This window comes from Peromyscus leucopus, chromosome 2 (assembly GCF_004664715.2).
Source record: "Peromyscus leucopus breed LL Stock chromosome 2, UCI_PerLeu_2.1, whole genome shotgun sequence".
NCBI classification, from domain to species: domain Eukaryota; kingdom Metazoa; phylum Chordata; class Mammalia; order Rodentia; family Cricetidae; genus Peromyscus; species Peromyscus leucopus.
Window position 1 is genome coordinate 2,152,767 of NC_051064.1, and position 17,234 is coordinate 2,170,000.

Consider the following 17,234-nt stretch of genomic DNA (forward strand, 5'->3'; position numbering starts at 1 on the left):
GCCTCAATACAAATCAGTGAAGCTCATTTAGTCAATACTGCACGATTCTGCTGCTGGCACCCTGTCACATGTGACTCTTTACAGTCAGCTGCCGAACCCAATCTGCACATTAGCCTTAGTATTTAGTTTCATATTAAAATGAAGGCAAGCGTTTTTCGCTTTTGCTTTTCTGTTTGAAATCTTTTCAGTGTACTTTTTACAGCACCTCACTGAGCCATGTGATAGTAATGTATTTTGAAATATAAAAACCTGAGATTAAATGTTTGATTCTTGACAGTGTTCTTAAATATAATAAATTCAAAAGGAAATACTGTTAAGTTAAAATGGAGTGTTTTTCATTAAGTCCAATCAAATGGTAGACAACAAAGGATCTTTTATTTGAGAATATGAAGTGAAAATGAAAACCAGAAAACCTTTACTAAGAAAAGGTCCAGCCAAATTATGTTGGAAGGAGGTCTCCAGATTGAGCCTGGGTGTTTCTTTTGCTAAAAGTGAATTAAACTAAGATATGCTATGAAGAAATATTTCACAATGAGGCAAAACGTAATGCTTTTTTGGAGATGAAAATAGGGGCTAAGAACAGTTTTCTTTGAAAAATAATTCTAAAGAAAGATCACATATGAAAAAAATTGCCACAGCATCTGATCTTTTCTTATAATCATAACAGGGAAATGTTCGGGGTAAAGTGGCACTGGCCTCTCTTCGATGGCAAGGCTGTAAAATCTAGAAGCAGTGTTTACATTTCACAATCGCCCCCTCCTGAAACTACCAGTTTATGATAGCTAATAAGATGATATCCAAATGTCTCAAACAGGAAAATTCAAAAGAAAATCTAAATGTGAAATTTAATATCATGAAATAACTAGGCAATATAATATTACTCTGAGTGTTTGTGCAAACATTGCAAAATAAACTGCAATACTTTAAAATTCTTCAGGGGCTGCATAATGCTTAAGTGAAGGCTTGCATAAAAAAAAAAAGCCAAGCTATCAAATAGGCATATTTATCTCTATTGTATTATCCTAATTTTTTACTTGAAAAAAGCGTTAAACATCCCCAAATCCATGCAGATAAGTGCCAATTAAGTCTGCTAGTGCATTTCTTTGGAAAAAAGAAACTCCCTTCCAAAAAACCAGAAAAAAATCATACATATTAAAATAGTCTATTTTTATAAAATGCATCTTAGAACCTTATTGTCTGAGTCAACAAAAAGCTTTGGGGATAGGAATGTCAGAAAATATATGAATCTTGGTTTTGGAGACTTTTAAAGGCTGCATAGATAAAATTTTAACAAACAGGGAAGAAGTGAACGAAATGACCATTTTTAATAAGGACTTACAATAAACAAAAATATCATGTTAAAAATTAATTTTGAAAGCAGTTAAAACTGAATCACACAACAAATAATTGTAAATATTTCACAATTTTTCCCTTTTTGACTATAAAAGGTTAAAAGTGATTTGTGTGTGACCCTTGCTTTCTTTTGCCTTCTCTCTAAATATCACTAGTTGGTAGCTGGGACTCTGAATCCCAGGTAGAAAAGACATGCTAAAAAATGGCCGGTCTGTCCTGATTGTCCGTCTTCTCACACATTTATTGCAAGCTGACACTCACATAACAGCCTTTTTTATCACAAAGATTCAACAAAGAACAATTCAGGTACCAAGGGAAAATCATACTCAAGGAGAGGGAGAAATGCTTTAACTGCATATGCGGGCAGCGTAAGTGCAGGCAAGGCAATCAGCATTGGAATATCTGTGTGCAGCAGCGTTTTGAAAGAAGTCAACAGTCTAAATATCATAGTATTTTGTATGTGTATCCATACATGTGCATATTGTATATAATAATGCATGAACACAAATTCCAGCCACACCCAAATGATGAAAACTTAAGCTTTTTCAGTTTAAAATATTCTCTGATCACTATGTACTTAAATGAAGAAGTAAGTTCCACCAGCTGAAAGGCCTTCGTTCTAGTCCATTTATCATATTTTTTTATTAAATAAAATCATTTACTTTACATGTGCACTTAAATATGGAATACTCTGAAGAAAAAAATGTTAGCAGAAACGATGACAAATTGTCATGAAATTCAGAAACTAACAGGAACAAAGCAGCCAAACACTTCAGGAAAATAAATATTTTTTTCAAAAGACTTCTTGTATTAGCAGTAATATTTTTAAGTATAAGTGGGTGGTGACTTTAAATTATGTCAAAACAAAATTCTTAAAACAATATTTTATGGTAAATTTTAAAAGGTGGAGGTTTTAACTGTTTCATTTTGTTTAACACATGAGAAAAATGTTTTTGCTATTTCTCGATATATTAAGTTCCATTTCTAGATGGGTAGGATTGTAAGTCTCACGTCATTACAAGCCTTATAAATGTTCATATTTATGATGTATGTTAAAGTTTGATAATAGCGATCCACACTGATGGTAGAAATGTTGATGACACCAAAGGATGATCATTTGACTACCCTAAAAATTTCACCACAAGTCCAAAACTTTCCAGTGTTGATTTTTGACTATAGTTTGATAACCACAATTAGCCAGAAAGTAGACTTTACACCGAAATTAACTTTAAATGAAGTAACACTGAATTCTATGAGATGTTGTCTGTTTTAGAAATAAGAACTTCGTGTATCCAAACTAAACACACATACACACAGCATTTTGTTCCAAGACATTCTGCTTTTATTGCTTAGCTGGAAATGAACAAATGAACACACTAATATGATTATTCCAAGGCTTCTATGGCATTACATAGCTCTTAAACTATGTAATCATTTCAGTTAATCTTACATATCTACTCATGCAGGTATTGTTATTTTTATTATTATAGAGTAGGAATATTTTAAGATATCAAGTAACAAATATATCAATTCAAATTCAGACACATTTATTTATTTCAAAATAAATAAACAAGATCACTAGTTGAGATTTATTTCCTAATATTTTAGTTACTGCACCTATATCTATAGAAAAATGGGCATAAGCTGAGTACAATATTAAAGAAATCAATATTAGTTGACATTAGCCTTTTAATACATAGAATAACTTGATCCATCTATAACCACACATGAAAAGACAGATATATCACTTATACATACATATACTCTCAATCTAGAATAAATAATATGTGTGTGTGTGTGTATGTGTGTGTATAGAGTGAGAAATGAAATAAAAAGTCAGTATCCTTGCAGAGTGTTCTAAAGAGTCAGATATTGACTTCTTTGAAAATGAATATAGTTATATAAAATTGATAATTTTGTAGCCTCTCTGCATCTCTCTATCCTGCTCTTTCTTTCAATTTGCGTACAAGTGTCTACAGCCACAAAAAAGAAAATGAACACTTGATGAAAGAATATCCATTACACAGATATTTATAAGGTCTTTTGATTAAAGTTATTAAACTAATATTTAAATTATTTGAGTTTTCTTTTATGAACTATGAAACGACCTACTCACAACACGTGTATGAAAATTGTCTTCAATATTTTCCATAAAATTCCCCTACATAAAGATGTATGTTATACTTTATTGTACTATAATATATTCCCAAAGTCTACAAAGTATCATGAAATAAACCCCAAAACTATAGTGCCTGAATCATAATAATTAAGAATCTAAGTAAAAACAAAGTTTCTTATCATTTGAGTCAGCTATACCTGGGAAACCTCTAATTTATTTTTTTCTGTATATCTATTTGGTTTTTTAAATGTGTCATTTTTTTAAGGCAGAAATGAAATGATATAGGATTACATGTCAAGAAGTTACGTAGCTACTTAGTACTTTCTATTGTGGTCACCTTGAGGACCCTGGATTTCAGTAGTTACAGACTCAGTAATGTCAGTGCTGTGATGCTAAGTGATGACATTAAGTGACTTCCACAGAAAGAAGCCCTTCAGACTATCATTTTCAACTTTTGCCTAACTAGATTGCAGGATACACTAATTGTATGCAGTCCATATGTACATACACGCACATGCATGCATATACATATACATATATATGTATATATACATCCACACATACTTATACAAAGAAGCCCATATAAACTGTGAGGACAAAGGGGGCGTTGCCATGAAGCTCAGAAGAAACTCTGGACAAAAAGTTGTCTGTAACTCTCAACTAGATATATTTGCTTTCTAGTTCCTTGTTGACAAGAAAACACTGACTACCTTCTAAATTATAAGCTAATGACTCACTGCAATCAAAGTAGGAAAAAAAAAAGAGCCTAGGAGAAGACCACCTTTTTCTAGGCCACAAAGGGTTGAGGGCCTAATTATTTTTAAGTATAATCCAGCCAACCTCTTCTCATGCTTAGCTGCACTGAGTGACACTGTTTGTGATGGCCAGTGTGCTGAAACTGAGCAGGTTGCTGTCAGTTTAAAAATGACTATAATAAAAGTGACCATGAAGATGGATCTTGTGATTTTGCGTTTCTAATCAGTCATCTGTGAAGAACACTTTTGCTTTGATTCAGCAGACTGCTGACAGCCATGATTGATAGCGCATGAGGATGAATAAAGGTTATTAACTGTCTTCCTATTAAGCTCAATGTATTACTCCTCTAGGTGTGTCTCATACGTTAAGTTAAAGTACTTACTCAGGTAAGGTCAAGAATGAACTCTACAGAGATGGTATCCACCGGGCTGAAAATAAGTGATGCATTCTTGCATTATTTTTTTAGTGTAGCATTCAAACTGTATTTAATTCCCCATGTTGTTCATTAGCATAGTGTGTGTAGTGAAAACACTATGAGAACAAGAGACTCCATTGAGTGTAAAGATCTGAATGTAGGGCTAACTAACTCCCTGTATAGCATTCAGATAGAATGCCTTAACAGCCATATCTCGTATAATCTGTGAGCGTTGTTTTAAAGGTGACAGGAAAATTAACTGATGATTACAAATAAAAGTATTACATATGCAAAATTCTTTAAATTTTCAATCATACACAAATGAAAAGTTTATAACAAAAAACATTTAATGTCAATACATCAAAAATTCAGAGGAACTATTAAAATTCCTGGGCATTTTGGCTTGATTAAAGATATTAAGCTACTAATTTTACCTCTTTAAAATTTCAAGCAATTATATATAATATATATATAAATGAACATTTTAGTGACAGTGTAAATACATGTCCTTGACTTGAAAACTATATATACAAATATACAAATAATATTACAGAGCCTAAGGTATTTCAAGTTTTCCAGTAACTTGGATATATCATTAAACAAAACAATGAAATCGTAGAATTTATTTCATATTCTGTGTGTATTTATTCTTCCGAAGCTAAAATATATTGAAATATTTTGACACTTCACTTAGCTTTGAAACCTTTCTATTTACAGGTTTGATTCTATGAGAAAAAGATTAAACAAATACAGTTTAATTTAAAACATAGTATGTTGTTTTTTCATGTAGTTCTCACTGCAAACACTCAAGTATGAGGTGATTTAGCCACATAGACTTCAGCATAACATTAACTTGGCAAAGAGTATCCATTTAAACTGTAACCAAATTTTAGTTCTGAGTTTTTGGCAGATCTTCACTGAGCAACATTGTACAGTGGCATGAAACAAGACAATGTTAACTGAACATCCTTAGAATTTCCATTTCAGAGAATACACATTTTTCCTGAATGTTGTAGCTGTCTTTCCAGGAGTTTTTATGCATATTTTGATCTTTAATAAATTACATTTTCTAAATGTGATGCTTTAATATTGGTACCCATCAACAAAGAAATATAGAACAAGGAAGGATATCAGGGTCAAGATTTCGTTGAATTTTTTAAGGCCCAAAGCTTGGCTCTGTCTGGCTTTGCTCCACCTGCCAATCGCTGTCTGGAGGAGCCTTTCCAGTTCTCCAGGATTATATGCATGCCAAGTAAAATTTAAATTCTCACACACTGAAAGCCTTTTTTTTTAAGGTAGATAAAAATGAAACTTGCTAATTTAATGTATTGTTTACATTACATTTAAGGGAAAGTAAGTGTAAATTTTTAGAATTCATGTAAGATTTCCTCAATGAGACACATGAACTCTACTTTTTAAATGAAGTTCTCCCTTTATTCTACCCAACTTCAACAGAGAAACTTAGAAAGCAATGCCGTTAGCGATCCTTGGGGGACATATAGCCAAAGACACCCTTCTAGATTCTTGTACAAATATTTGTTTCCCCAAGGTTTCACAAGGAAACTTTAAATGAAAAAGAACTGATGTGCTGTGGATTTCTCAAAAAGGCCTGTCTTGATCTTCAGGTTGTCAATGAACAATCCTGCCCCAGCCTGCCTCATGGTCGACAACGCTCTCTCTGCAATATCAGTACCCCGCTTTCCTTCCTACTGGTATAATCATCAGTTTCTTAAGAAAAGTGGAGATGCAAAGGCCAGACAGGGCTGGGGGAGGTGACACACACATTTTTAAAGTTTCCTCCCTTTCTGGAAACTGTCCAAAACTCACATTACACACCAACACACAATATATGAAAAGAAAAGGCAAAGGTAGCTTAAGATAAAGTTTAGGTCATTTCCAAGCCTATCCCAAAGAAGCTTCGTGTTGAGCCACAGCACACCTAACTTAACACTGGCAGACAACAGTATTTTTTCATGTAAAATATATATATATATATATATATATATATATATATATATATATTCCTTTTAGACCTCCAGAACAAAATGTTTCTTTCGTGTTGCTCAAGCAAATGACAGACCTGGCAAAGAAACCTTAGGCTCTGGGGCAAGCCTTTTACATCTCTGAGGCTACTGAGACTATTTGTGGACTAGTGGAGCGGAGAGTAGACAGTTTTGCTTTATCATTCCCAGAATTGGGGCTTCTTTGAGTTACATGCATCTCCATTTCTCCTCCTCCTCTTCCAAAACTACTAAGTGGTGTGCTACAGGAATATGCAGTGGTGCACACACGCAGTCTGACTGTGGAGGCCGGCAGCTGCTGTCCACTGCCAGCCCATGCACATGAGTGCAGTGGCCACTCTGCTCTTCCGCCCAGCCCATTCTTGGCTGCCGGTGTTGCTGCTGTCATGTCAGCCGGTGATTTGATAGGCTTGTCGGGTTGCCATGGTGTTGACTTCTTGCCTCTAAGGAGCTGCCCAATGACTGGAGGTCTGGGATTAAAGCGGGAAGAGGCAGCGGCCACAGCGATTTTCTGAGGCAGCTGCGTCAGCTAGAAGAAGAAAAGGGACGAGGTCTTTAGCCAGCTCTCCCTCTCGCTCTCAGGGCCCACAGCCAGTGAAAGAATAGAAAGGGTGGCCTGGTGAAAGAAGTGGCTTCGCGAGCCAGAAGACACAGAGAGGGTGGGAGACCGCTGGGGAGTAACTCAGACGCAAACTGCACGTGCCAAGAAGGAAAATCTTCAGAATTCGTTATTCACACGAGACGTCACCCCGGGTTGGATGGAGGGACTCAGGATTTTTTTTAAAAAGGGGGGGGTGGTTAAAGGGGTTCTGTTGCCTGGCCCCCTACATCCCAGTCCTCATTCCAGCAGGGCAGCCAGTTGACAAATAAAGAGGCGCTTTGCGGAGAACTTTACATCTCAGGCAGGAACTCATTCCAAGAAGAGAAAGTGCGGTTAGATGGCCATCGGGTGTCAGGGCACTGTCGCCACTCAGCTGCGGCAGCTGGAGCAGGGGCCGGGAAGCCAGGAGCGCTCTATGCACAAGCCCCAGACGGAAACTGTAAACTGCGGGCTGCAGGGGAAAGAGCCCGCTTCTGTTATAAATTAGGAGTTAGGTGAAGGTTACGCAAAGAAGAAAAGGGAAAGTAAAGCTGTTAAAAGAATAGAGTAAAAACCCCTGGGACTTCAACTTGAAATCCCCCCTCTCACTCCCCAACCCAAGGGGAGGAGGAGGAAGAGGAGGAGAGCACATTCTGGTGTGATGAGAACTCTCTGGAATGTCTGGAGGAGAGGTTTGAAGTGAGAGAGAGGGTAAGAAGACCCCAGTTGCCAAATAAATGGCAGGAGAGTGGGGGGGGAGGGGAGGAACAGTGGAGACTTGTCCAGATTCACCAAAGGGACTTGGGGATTAGTTGTACGAGTGGGATTCCAGTAGAATGGAAACAGAAGTTTAGGCTCCAAGCGGACGGAGGGAGGAAGCAGCGACAGCAATGAGTGGGAACTATGGAGAAGGTGCTGAGGGCGAGGATGGAAAGGCAGCCCTGGTCAACTGGAAGGACCCGAGGCCGGAGCCACGGTCCACAGGCAGGGCAGAAGATGAAGGCGACAGTCGGTGGATCCGCGCTCCAGGGGAGGGCCAGTGGAGCTGCCTGCCAGGTGCCACAGCCGGGCGCCCCGCTCCCAGCGACGCGGGGACTTTCCGGGAAGGACCAAACACCAGGGTCTCCGTGGCCGCAAGTCCCAAACACAAGCCTCACTAACTACAGCCACTTTTATTGATTTTCTTTAACAAACACAATGCCCATTAGAGCGACACTTGCCCTGCCCGCAGCTAGAATGTCCTAAGTTCTTATGGCAGAGCTTCTCTGGACAGCAGTTCTGACATTTCCAAATAAATCGTTTTCCCTTCATCCTAGGTTTAGGAAAACTACTTCTTTTTCCTATATAATTTGGGATTCACCTTCTAAAATAAGACAAGTCCAGCCTCAACTTTGTAAATCCAGTAGGGCTCGCGCTTATTTGCATATTAATTTTTGCTAATCAGAAGTAACTCAATTTGGAAGGAAAAAGCCGGCTAAGAAACCGACTGGTGTGCATCTGCGGAGAAATTAACACTGGTCTGGCAGGCACCCTTAAGCAAGACCCCTTGAGTTGTCTCTGAAATAGTCCTTTAAAAATAAGGAAAGTGTTTATTTTAAAGAAGCCCCCCTTCAAATGCCGTTTCTGCCCGAGGTTCTTCCACACATGTCAAAGGGTTGTTGAATTATTCATTATTGTAATTACTATCATCATTGTCATTATTCCCTTCCATGTGGAAATAATTTTATTATCGTAATTTGATATCTGAAGAATTTCCTGTTAGTCGTTTGATAATCATTTTTTCTACTGAAAAGAAAAGTTTTGTTTATAAATGAGATAGAGAAAATGTTTTAAATGCTTTGATGTTTGCTATAGATTTCCGTTTATCTAATCGATCGGAATGCCAATAAAATCGATTAAAGGTTTAGTGTTTTACAAACAACCATTTTGTGCTTTTTGATTTTACGTTCAGAATGATTTTAATAAAGCTAATGTTTTCCTTTAACAGTCTCTCTTAAAAAAAAAAACCTAAATCTTCATCGTTTTCCCTTTTATTATGAGAAGTTCCCACTTGAAGTTCTCCAAATAGAAAAATACACACACAAAAATAAGCAATGGTTTAAATTTCATTCTCTTTTTGCCCGAGGTATTTAAATAAAGCCCTTTAAAATCTTGGTGAATTATAAGCGATCATTCAGTGATTGCAGAATATTAAATTAAACTTAGATAAATCCGCATTGAAGGAGGCAGCACCCAATCCTGAATTTATTTCCCATTTTCTCTAACAGCATCACTGCGCTCCTCTCTCGCAATGACAATGTGCCAAATCTGGGCATTTTGAAAACATTTTCCATATGCTTTAGCGGGGCACTGATAGACGAAGAGGAGAAGGGGATGATCTTTTTGCTCTGAGGTATTTCATTTAACCTTTTCTCTTAGACTTTCACTGATAATCATTTTAAAGCAAAAGTTTGAAAATAATGTAATGCACTGTGTTTACATTCACCTTTCTTTTCCACCTTGCTATTTCTTCCTGGAATGCAATTTTGCTTACAATCTAATGTGAAGCTATCATTTGTGTACCCTGACAATATTTTGTTTAAGAAAATCTTTGATTAATTTAGTTTCTGCTGGTTGTCTTTGTAATTAAATGTGGATTTAATTATACATTTGGTAACTTAGATCAGATGTGCTGATTGTTTGTGGTAGGATTTAACGGGGCTTTTGTGCCTGGCATTTAAGGGCATTACCTATGACGGTGGTGGCTTTTCCTCAACCAGAGCTATCTGCACTATTGTCTTAAAGTGAATGCTTAGATGAATGGAGTGTCCTGTTTTAAAACGCTTTTATCTAGTGGCCAGTTCAGGATATTGTTTCTATAGCAGTTTATTGACTAGATACAGGTATGTTTACTTTTTAAAAAGATGACCACTTTCTCTTCTATTCCATGACCGGTTTTTTCTTTCTCTCCTTTTTCTACTTGTCTATCCTTTTCACATCTGAATCACCCCTTGGAGCTCTTTCCCAGACTGAATATAAAATTTTCATTGGACACTCTTGATGGAAATAGCTCCATATGTTTGAAGAGGGTGGGCTTGTGGTCTTGGGTCTGTGTGGTTTGTAGGGGATGGTGGTGATAAGGGGTCCCCTGTAATTGCAATAAGAGATGTGGAAGTGCTTGTGGAGTTAGTCAACTGCCATTGTTTGGGGAGAGTCCCAGTCTGATTTTGTTTATGAACCCTGGGCTTGTTGCCCAGAGGGAAAGGAGGTCACTGTACTGTCTGAGCTCTGACCTCAAAGAGGCCAGAGGGCTCTGACTCTTTTTCCTTTTTTTCCCTCCTCTCTCTTAATTCTTCCCCCTCCCACAGCACCCTGTTTAGCTCCTCCCTCTTTTCCCATTCCTTTCTTTACCTGTCTGTTTCTGAGTGTACATAATGAGCTTTCCCACCCCAAAGGTCAGAGCCTCCAGAGAAAAAGGGCTAAAGTAGACTGCCTCTGAAAAGCCTAAAGTGGACTTCAGGAAGAGAAAAATGTACATAATTTGGGAGAACAGAGACCTTGAAGCAGGAGTGTTATTTTAAGATTAATAAATAAACAAACAAATAAGACCATAAAGGAGATAACAGCCAGACTGGAGAGAATCAGGAAAAGATCCAACTGCCCACAAATGCTACACATATACACAGAGGCTTAATATGTCTTCTCTCTTTCGAATGCCATTGCCTTTACCTCTCACATCAAAGAGGGTTGTTTTTTCATGATAAGTCATATTGAAACACACACACACACACACACACACACACACACACACACACCTTTGTTACTTCTCAAGAAAACAAATTTTGTTCATAACAAGGTTTGGACACACACACCTTTTGAATTATCTCACTGTAAATACGTGCTTGTGACACCTTCCCAAGCAAGCCCTGCACTTTTCCATTCATTTTTAATGTTCCATTTCCTCCTGACCTACACAAATCCTAATATTTCTTCACACACACACACACACAATCAGTCTTTGGTATCAAGTTTTAAGTGTGTTAGAAGGAGCTGCTGAGTTAAACAAAAATGTTAGTTAACATATTGCCTTTGTTAAATAGCCCCTGGGTGGAGAAGACCCGACAAAAAAAGAGGGAGAAAGGAGGGGGCTGAGGATCTGAAAGTGTCTATGGCGCTCTAAAGGGTTCCTAACGCTGAGATCTTGTAATACCTTGTTTCAAACAGAGCTTATCTATAGAGCCCGGAAGCCCGGTCAAAAGACTGGGAACCTTTCCCTTGGGCTGGAGTTGTTCTTGAGCTGGAGGATTCCGGAGAGAGGGAGGTGGAGCATTATTAGGGAATTGGTGAGGGGAGGGCAGAGGAAGGAAAGAATGGACAGCTGGCGACTCATTATCCCGTTTGGAAAGCCCAGAGTGTCCTCAGCGTGGATTTGTGAAATAAACTGCGCCGAGGAAAAAAAAAAAGTCTAGAAGTAGAAGTTACCTTTTGTCTCAATGTTAATTGCTCCTTGTCTCCAACACTCAACACCTAGCCACTTGGTGTAGCCTTGGGGTTCGCCAACAGTTAAGGACTCAGTGGCAAGGTGCTAGTGGTGGGAGAGATTGGGGCTCCGCTGGGCCAGCTCTGCAAAGTAAAGAAGAGGGTCTAGCGAAAGTTCTCCATGCCTCAGGAAAGCCTCGTGCTCCTTTCACTTTGAAAAATAAAGTAGGCAGCGCTCCATAGGGTGGCGGCAGGTTGGCACAGCTTAAGTACCGTGAGACGAGACGCTGCTAGAGAATGGGTTGGGAATCAAGGTCCAAGGTGCAGGGCCAGGGCTCGGCAGAGACCTGAGGGGACCAGCTGGGGGTCCTGGAGCGCTCGGCTGAGAATGAGATCCTGGGGGGCCGCGGCCCCTTGGTCCGGCACAGAGACTGGGTTCCGCCCGCGCCCCGAAGCAGCCCGCAGGCTGGGCTTGGGCTCGCCCTGGTCGCCGCGCCCCTGCCGGCGGCCCACCCCGCGCAGACCAGCCCGGCTCTTGCCAGCAGCCCTGCTAGCGCCGGCAGGGCGCTCTGAGGCCAAGCCCTGGAGGAGACTCTTGACTCTCTGCTAGCGCTCTCTGCCCCTTCCCCTGAGCCCATTAACCCCCCGACCTCACCCCCAGCCTCTCTTCTTAGGAAAGAGGTGAAAGAAGAACACAGAGAGAGATGATTAAAAACAAAACACACACAAGCACACACGCTTTTGGAGGGCAGCACTCCCCGCACAGAAGGGAGTGCAAAAGTGGGCAAAGGCTCTCAATCTGCTCTGCTTTTGTTTTCTTACGTAGAATTCAATAACCGCCCTCTCCACCCAACACACACACACACACACACACACACACACACACACACACACTCACAGATCTATGTTTTTCAAGAAAGACATGGGGGTAGGGGTGTTAGGACAAACAGCCACCAAAATTTTTAAATTATTTTCTTGGTTTGACATTTGCTGTCTTGACATTAATGGCATTGCTATTATTGATAACGTTGCAAGGAGGGTAAAATCAGCAAAAGAAATGCAGAGCATGCAAAGGTAGTGATCACCTCCCTTCCACCATGGCACAAGTAGACCCTCTCTGCACCTGAACCTGAAACAGACTTATTGTTCTCAGGTGTTTCCTTCATCATCCGCATTTACCAGTCTGCAATAGCAGGAAATGGTTTTTTCCATCAGCCAGCTTGTACACTGAGCCCTCTCCAGCAATGGGCTTGATCCTTGCTCATTTGAACCTGAAAGTTTCCCCTGCCTTCATGTCCCCCAGTCTCTAGAAAAGTCCTCACCTCTTAACCCATGCAGACACCCCAAGTAGTTTTCTTCTTCTTATGTTTTTAAGCCAGGATGTTTGCTCTCCGAGGTGTCTTTCTGTAAACAGTAACTCTACATAAAACACCCCTTTCCCTTACCTGTCACAGAGAATTTAAATGTTGCCCCTGTGTGCAACGTGTTTCCTAACCCCTCTGAGGGGCAATGGGAGGCTGCTAGTACATATCTGGGGCAGATGTGTGAAGGTGGGGCTGTAAACAAAATCACTTTAAAATCTTAGAAACCTGTGAATAGATTTCCTTCCAACGAAGTTGGAAATGGAAGTCTTAGGGGACAAAAAATTTCTTTCTTTTTTCTTTTTTTCTTTTGTTAACATGTAGTCGCCTTGGTTTCTAAAGCACCGCTTCATGTACCTACTCCAGATTTCTAAAGTGGCATTGGCTTTTTCTTTTACTCAAGACCATATCCAGGTTTTATTCTCTGCTCCAAACCTCTGTATTTTCATTGTAATGTTAGCCAGTTGCTGAAGGCAAGCAGCTTTTCAGAGATGGGCCAAGGTCTGCTCTTTGGGGGGCTATGATTTTATCCTTCCAGGTGTTTTCATCCATTTGCGTCTGTCCTGGGATGTAACAAGCATACACTGATAATACAATGGTGTAGGCCCAGGAAGACATGTTTACTCTCTCTCTAGTCCCAACGTTGTGCAATAAACCTTTCTGTTGGTGTTTGGTACCTTTAGTTCTTAAGGCCTAAAACAAGGTTTTGAAGCAGAACCTGGCAATCCAAAACTTCAAAGGCCTGTCAACTAAAAGAAGACTGATGCCTCACCTGTCCAGGAAGCTGGACACTGCGGTCCTTTCCTGTTTTTAGCTCATTTGATTTGTTACTTCTTACCTTCACTCTGTGATTCCTGGTTTTAAAGTATTACATAAGTAGTGTCTACTTGTGACCTCTGCTGTAGCAGTGTATCAAGATGCAGAGTAGCAATTCATATATATATATATATATATATATATATATATATATATATATATCCCACATTCAGTAGGGGGTATTTAAAAGTATGTCTATTCCGAGTGTTAGTTAATTATCTTTTAATGAAAGTGTCACTCATATTCACATCTGTAATATTGGAAAGAGATAATTAGATTTTCAAATGAGAATCAGCCACCTTAAATTTTGCACAAGAAAATACCAAGTATATTTCACTCTAATGAGATCTGTAGCGGGGTTTTAAAATTCATCATAATGTGCTTCAAGAAAGATAACTCAACAGACTAGAAAGATGAAAGGTTTTCTTCCCTAAGTCTTCTTAAAGCTATTACATTGAACTTACGCGATCTGATAAAATATTCAAGAACATTACATAAAAGCCAGAGCTGTACCCCAGTATCACTCTTACAACCCGGACTTACTCTCATTTGGAAGTTTACTTTAACTAAACTAACCACTTCCATCACCCTTGCCCTGGGTTTCCTCTATTGAGAGTGCAAGTGCAAGATATAGTTTAAATAGGACGCCTGCGGATCCGAGTGCGATTCCTCCTTTGAAAGAGGCTGGGCTGCATGATGTTTGCACACAGGCAGGCACTCTTTATTTACATACATCTGCATATTTGCTCAGGCCCCCCTATTTCCCCATTAAAGTGCGTCCGAGTGCATAGTAGAATGAACTATGTTAGAGAAAAGCTCTTAATTACTCTAACTCATATTTCTCCTTAAAGCTCCCTGGTAAACAAATCTCTGGTCCGATAGTAATTGCTTTGCCTCATTAAAAAAAAAAGAAAAAAGAAAAGAAAAGAAAAATCTCGAATGGTTAAAGGGCATTTCTTAGAAACTATTTGTGCTTTATAGTCTTCCCTCTGCTCTGTGTGTGTGTGTGTGTGTGTGTGTGTGTGTGTGAGTGTGTGTACGTGTGTGTCTAATGAAGTTTGAGAGTTGTGCGCGGGGGCGCATGGGGTGCGAGCCCCGGAGGTCCCCATCCCCTGTCTCCGCGGTCGCCGAGTCCAGGGCTCCAGCCGCAGCGCTCGGAGCCTTGGAAGTCGCGAGGCTCCCGGGCTGCTCTGAGTCCCGGCTGCGCGTCATTTGCAGTCTGGGGAATGTTGATCACCTCACTAATTACACCTCTCTCTCCCCCCTCCCTCTCCCTCTCCCTCGCTCTCCTCTCTCATTCCCAGAGTGCATATCGGGAATAGACACACAAAGACATGCGCACTCAACTTAATCAGCCATTTTTTTAAACAGGGCTAAAACGATAATAATTAGCAGAATAAAGACATATCGGATTTTCATTTCCTTTCCTCCTTTTCCCAACCCCTTCACAACCAAACAGCGAGACCGCGGTCGGCACATGCTTTAACTCCTCCCGGACCCCCGAGGACCGCTCCGTGCCCCCCACTTTCTGCTCCAGCGTTTTTATTTTCACCCAATAAAGTTCGAGGATTATTTTTTTTATTTTTTTTTATTTTTTTAATGAACCCTCTCGTTTTTACTTGGATGTGATCAGCTGTACGTAAAATAAAAGCAAAACAAAAAAGAGGCGAAGACCGAGTAGGAACTGCAGGGGAAATGGAAAGTAAGTTTTTTTCTTTAACTTTTATTGAGTAGTTTGTGTTAAATTTAGGTCGAGTATCGATTATCTTTCCAGCCTGATCTTGCACAATCTTTGATATTTCGCTCCCTCTCTCTCCCTCTCCCTCTCCGCCTCTCTCCCTCTCTGCCCCTAGCTCGCTTGCTCCCGCTCGCCCTAGCACACATTCCCTCATCCCGACCATCTCTTCCGCTCTGCCCCCCTTTCCCATCTATTTCCCCCGGTTTTTGGCTCAAAGGTTTGCTCTGCTGAGGGAGTGAGAAGGCACGGGGGGGACCTGATTTTCTACTTGGGGGAGGGCGTGCTTTTTGGGATTTAACTTTTGGATTAAGTGGCAGATCATCCACTTTCGGCCAGCAGTTTTGTCCTTTTCCCTGTCTTTTCGGGTTCTGCCTTCACCGGTAGCCGGGGACACTCTGGTGGCCGGGCGAAGCTGTCAGCTCCGCAGCGGCGCGGACACTGCCTGGGGTCTCCGCTCTCCCCTCGTCCCTGCACCCCATTGAGATGATGCTTCCTCGGCACAGATCCTCCGAAAGTTTGGACGTTGGTCGGTGGGGCTTGGAGCCCCCTCTGCTCTCCTCTCCTCTCCCTCGACCCTCCCCTGCATCTTTTTTCGGTTTCCTTTTCTTCTTCCTTTTACCTTCCCCACCCCTTCGCAAGTTCCCCGGAGGGCGCTCACTGCGCGGGGCAGCAGGAGGCCGGGGCCGGTGCGCGCGGGGCGCGGGGCTCAGAAGGATGGGCGAACGCGGGGCTGGGCTGCAGGTAGACACCGGTCTGCCGAGCGGCGGCGGGCAGCGGCAGGCCCGGGCTGCTCTCGGCTGCGCCGGCGCCGCGGACCCTGGCAGGTCCGTTAGGAGGCGGGATCTCCCGGCCTCAGGCTGCGGACCTGGGGGTGGAAGCAGCTTGCCCGGGGCTTGATCGCCGCCTTAAGAGGACACCCGCGGCTGGGGATCAAGAGCCTTTGCTTTTTTTTTTTTTTTTTTTGGTTAAGGGCAAGGGTGTGTAGTGTGTGTGTGTGTGTGTGTGTGTGTGTGTGTGTGTGTGTGTGTGTGTGTAAGTGTAAGGGGGCTGTGGTCGACTATGGGAACTGATTCATTCCTTGCCCCCCCCCCCACATACCCCGCTCCAGGGTTCCATGTCTGCAAATGAACTTCACCTTCCTAGCTTCAGCCGGTACCATGCGCGCCTTCTGGCTGGAGAAGCTAGGCGAGCTAGCAGGGGCTGGAATTCGGCGAGTCTTGTCTTTTTTTTTTCTTCCACACCCCCCCCCACTTCTGCCTTCCTCCCTTTCCATTCTTTCTACTCTTTACTATCAGAAAAATAATAATGATAATAATAATAAAATTTCTCGTGGAATTGTATAAAAGTTCCTCAGCGATGGTCAAGTTGCAGAAGGTTCCCCATCCAGCCCCCTCCCCCAGAAGACGATGCACTGGTTTGTATTTCTTTTGTTACCTGTGATCCGGGCGGGGGGATCCTTGCAACGCTGGGTCTGGGGTCTGGCCCAGATTCATGAAGCTCCAGCGGCGCCTTCGGCTGTGTCTCCACAGTTCCGTGCGGTCCTGGTGAGGTTTTAGCTACCGTTCGGTGAGACACCCTCCTTGTAGGTACCAAAGGTTCAGATCACAAACACGGACA

General features: G+C 41.3%; 1 protein-coding gene and 1 long non-coding RNA gene across 3 annotated transcripts in view; one reads left to right on the forward strand and one right to left on the reverse strand.

Annotated features, from left to right (window-relative positions):
* The window catches only part of LOC119087375, a 75,248-nt gene that overhangs the window by 57,973 nt on the left and 41 nt on the right, over positions 1-17,234 (reverse strand). Inside the window, exon 1 of the long non-coding RNA XR_005090784.1 lies at positions 17,052-17,234. This exon is cut by the window's right edge and continues 41 nt beyond it. This is a non-coding gene — a long non-coding RNA (uncharacterized LOC119087375). The remainder of the gene's footprint in view (positions 1-17,051) is intronic.
* The window catches only part of Zfhx4 (zinc finger homeobox 4), a 180,626-nt gene continuing 178,584 nt past the window's right edge, over positions 15,193-17,234 (forward strand). For both annotated transcript variants that reach the window (XM_028874020.2, XM_028874029.2), the window contains exon 1: positions 15,193-15,581. The gene's annotated coding sequence lies outside the window, so the exon portion shown is untranslated. The remainder of the gene's footprint in view (positions 15,582-17,234) is intronic.